Source organism: Cebus imitator, unplaced genomic scaffold (assembly GCF_001604975.1).
Source record: "Cebus imitator isolate Cc_AM_T3 unplaced genomic scaffold, Cebus_imitator-1.0 Scaffold326, whole genome shotgun sequence".
In the NCBI taxonomy this organism is placed as follows: domain Eukaryota; kingdom Metazoa; phylum Chordata; class Mammalia; order Primates; family Cebidae; genus Cebus; species Cebus imitator.
In genome coordinates this window covers 835,567-840,305 of record NW_016107641.1, presented here as the reverse complement: position 1 = coordinate 840,305, position 4,739 = coordinate 835,567, and positions in this window count along the sequence as shown.

Genomic DNA, 4,739 nt, shown 5'->3' with positions numbered 1-4,739 from the left:
CATAGCTCCTGCACTGTAGAACCTATGCCAAAATTCCGTGGTAGAGAGAAGACAACACTTCATTACCAGCCCCCCTTCACCTCTATCTCCACCTTTACCGCCTGGCCTTCACCTTCACCCTTCAGATGTAAAACTAAAGCTCATGCTAGACTGGCAGGCATTCCACTAGTGACCCTTTGGCAGAGAGACCCCTGTGAATTCCCAACCTTTGCCAATAGTCCTACTCATTCTTGGCTAGATTTGAAAAGACTCTCTGTGGCATCACTGGGTAATGAGAAAGAGATTCTGGCATCACTGGAGAGTTAAGAGTCACTGCAGGTGGCAGGGTTTGAGCCCGTCAGAAGGCAAGCATGATGTGTTTTCCTGCTGCTGCCTTGCCAGCGACCTCTGCTGGGACATTCTCATGTTCCTGACTCAGAGGCCCTCATGCTCCTGAGAAGATGCTCTTGCTTCTGGAAAGTGGGGGTTAGAAGACAATTTGAAGGAATTTTCAATGGCTTCTGAATCCTGTTCCTGAAACAGTTTCCCAGTCAATGACAGCTTCATTTCAGAAGGTAGATTGCATTGCTTCTCTTGCCAAAAACCTGCAGGATTCACTCTCAGCTGAGGGTTGGCATAGCTGGTTAGCCTGGCCACCTGGAGGCTTGTTGTGGGTCTGGGAAGCTGGCAGAGGACAGTAGGGTTTTGAAGCTTGGGAAAAGGTAGAAGGAAGTATCATAACCCTTCAAGGTGAGGGTCTCTTAAAGAAGGGATGGCTACACAGGAAAATAAGTGAAAGCAGACATGGTGGCTTACACCTGTAATCCCAGCACTTTGGGAGGCCAAGGTGGGAAAATCACTTGAGCCCAGGCGTTTGAGACCAGTCTGGGCAACAAAGCAACAAAGTGAGACTCCAATTCTACAAAAAAGTAAAACATTATTCAGGCCTGGCGGTGTACACCTGTAGTCCCAGCTACTGGTAAGGCTGAGATGAGAGGATCACTTGAGCCCAGGAGGTCGAAATTGCAGGAAGCCATGATCATGCCAATGCACTCCAGCCTCAGTGACCTGTCTTGAATGAATGAACGAATAAATAGGCGTTCTTCCCCATATGCTCCAGCGATGCTTGAGGAATAAGCAATCCCAGGAAGATAGGGCAGAAATATATTTCTGGGGGTGCTAAGTCATAAAGACTGGGTAAGGTCTCAAACCCAGACCCCAGCTCACCACTTCCCTTGCCCCCCTGAAGTATTCTATTTCCTTGAAAAGCCAAAGTGTGGTTGGTACTGCCAATCTGTGCAGAGTAGGGAGCAGGACTTCTCTTTGGCATCAGCAGGAACAACAGAGATATCACAAATACCCTCTTCTCAAAGGCAGGACCATGGTAGGAGATTCTATCCTCAAGCCATCAAGCAAAATCCACTACAAGGTGTGCCACTGTAGAAATGGGGACCCTCCCATTTGAAATTCTTTGTGAGAGCACCTACCCACACACTCAGAGAAAGAGGAACCACACAAACTACTTTGGATTCAAATATTTGGCCCCATCTAGCCTCACAGCAGAGTGGGACATCAGAACCTAGGGGGCAGAATTTCCTCCACTATTTCTGAGGTCTGCAACCCCAAATGGAGAGTGGGAAGGGCTGTAAAAGACAAACCAAAGAAAACCAAGCATCAAGAGCTGGCCTCTGAGGCACAGACTTCAACCAAAAGTGATGTGAAAAAACTACACAGAAACAAAATTCCCCTGAGGAGACTAGTCAAGGCACCAGAAATCTCTCCATCCCATCAGTCCTGCTGCTTATAGCTCCACGGCAAGATGTTTACGCATGCCAAGGTAAATGGTGGGCTCAAGGGTTCTCAGGTGGTGCTCCGCTGAGATGGAAAGCCGTAGGTTCTCAGTGACACAATTGTGGACTTTTCTCTAGAGTCCTTGTCAACAGAGGCAGAGAAATTGAGAAAGCACGTGGAGGGGTGTATCTGGGAGCTGCGTTTTTCTTCCTGGGCATGTCAAATGCAAAAAATGGACATCAAAGCAATTGAATGTGCACCAGAGATGATCAGGGTAAGGACTCTGGGGCCCAAACTGGGCAGGAAGGGCAGTGAGGCCAGGAGAGGACAAATATATTGGGGTAAAATTTACCGAGGGAGCAAGGTTTTCAGTTCTTTAGGACTGAGAATGGTGGTAAATTCAGATGTGAGCATGTAAGGAGATGGACAGAGAGGAACTGGATGAGATGCTATATTTTAGGTTTTCTGCATGAAGCACCCTTAGGCATGTTCACACATGTGTTCAGCTGGTCTGTCGCAGAAGTGAAGACCACTCACAATCAGGGAATATGAGCCTCTTGTGTTTGACTCCTAGTCGGATCAGATGTCCCAGGTTGTCCAGGATGGGTCCAGTTTACATCTTTTGCCCCAGAGTGATTGTAATTGTGTGTCTGGCACTTTCAAAAGCATCCAGGTTTGAATGACCAAATTATATGGTCCCTTTGCTACGCAGCAAATCTTTGGACGGGGCCAGCTACACAAGCATTTGACCTGTGCAGTCGCATGGGGTGCTGCTCAGAAGGAATCCATGGCTGGTTTAATGCTCTGCTGTTGCCATCTTGCATTTCTTATAATTTCATCTTTGGACTTGTGTTTTGTGAGCACAGCCCGAGGGTACACCAGAGCTCATGCATGAGCAGAAGAGATACACCAGGCAGTAAGGCATGCAGCTTGGGCTAAGGCCCACTGTCCAGCACACAGGTGTGACTGGGGTAGGCTGAAGCACTGTGAGACTTTGAAGGGACAATTGGAACCAGAGCATGGGCCCAGATTGGTGTTGGATATGGCAGCAGCAGCAGGAGGAGATAACTGGCCATATGCCAGAGAGAGGAGGGGCTCGACTGAAACCTCAGTGGGAGGTGTCTCCCCATCAGTACCCAGAACCCATCTCAGGGCATCTGCACTTTGGCCTAAACTCTGGGACAGAAACTTTCCATGCTGAGGCAGTAAACTTTGTTAGCTACAAAACTGTACTCTTATTGCAAAACCTTCTTTTTATTACAAAATAAAAATGCAACAAAGACATTGCAATAAATCATATCAAGGAATTATTAGAGTTCTTCAAAGAGTTTAGACTTTTGAAAACTGCTACAACACTGCAAAATGAATATCCACAGGCTTAGAAATAAAAGTTAAGTTTAACTATTGTCATATTCAATGAAAAAGAATACAATTTTCATATGATGCTTCAGATAAACCAATTATTAATAAGGAAGAAATTTTAAAATTAACTTTCTCTTATGATTGAAGATACAGTTATACAGCATTAATGCATAAATAGGTATTCTAAATAATACACAAACCATAAAGACACTTTGTTTCCTTTACAACTTCCACAAATTACAGGAAATGTCAGAGGAAATATTAAAATACCATTGTTTAAATTTACATTTGAAATTATACAACTTATGTGAAATTAAATTATATGACAAGCTAAATATTTTTAGAAACATTGTTTTTTAAGAAGCATCAGTTCTAGATGTACTACAATTTATATAATGAAATAACTTATCAGAAATTAATTCTAATGTTGTCACAATCTAAAAAAACAGTCTTAACAGTTCCAGGAATAATCACATCTGCAGAATGACCCAAAAATTTAAAATTATCAAAAATTATATTTGTGTACTTGCCAAGAGCAACTGACATTGCTTTTAGTTATATTAATTGAAAATTAATTGTTTTAAAAGTGGCTAAAGCTATACATTTTAATGACCTGACAAACATATTTTTAGAAAAGTGATGCAGAAAAATATGATCAATCCAAATATCACCTTAATAAAGTAGTATTGCTTATTGTATTATATAAAATTCTGAGACCTAGAAATATGTTTGGAGAACAATTTATAGGTTTATATTGTTATTCATGAATTATTATTACTCCATTTCATTTGATAAGTAATATGATTCTTTAAGAGAGAAAGCTTTATATTTTAGTACCTTTAATGACACTTTTTCTTCCTTTTCAAACAAGGGCCTACCCTATTTGGATTTTGCACTGGGTTCCACAAGTTATGCAGCTGGCCCTGCCTTGGGCACTGAATTCACCAAGGATAATTCTATGGGATGGTGTGGTGTGGTGTGGTGTGGTAGAGAAATGTGTGCAAATACCTTGTGAGTGTCAGGGAACATGGAAACATAGCAGGGAGGTGAGGCAAAGGAATAGTAGGTCTCTCAGAGCAGCAGGGCTTGGGCCTGGGGGAATGGGAGTCTGCACCTGAACAGTCAGCTGTGTCTTCAGGGAGAGCAGAAAGCAGTTAAGGTAAGGAGAGGAGAGAAGAGTGTGCAATCTTAGGTCACTACTGCTGATGAGTTGGGTTTTCCCTCAGCAAGGATCAAGTGAACATATCCCCAGATAGGATCAATTATCTGTGCTCAAGGATGGGGAGAAATCAATCAGGAAGTCTAACTTTTAATTTTATTAGGGCTCGTCTTAGTCTGTTCGTGTTGTTATAAAGGAATACCTGAGGCTGGACTGCCTCTCTCTCTCTCTCTTCTGGCACTGGTGCAGAAAACCCATTAAGTGAGGAAAAGTTCTTAGTGATCTTTAGAGTCCACTATCCTTGGCCAGGGTTGAGGATAGGGGTACAGAGTTCAGCAGCTCATAATTGGGCCATTATGGTATAGCAGGACACTCTGGACTGGGATTCCTGGAATTTGGGGGAACTTGATAAGATACTGAGGCCTTTCCCAGGTCTCATTGTTCCCAA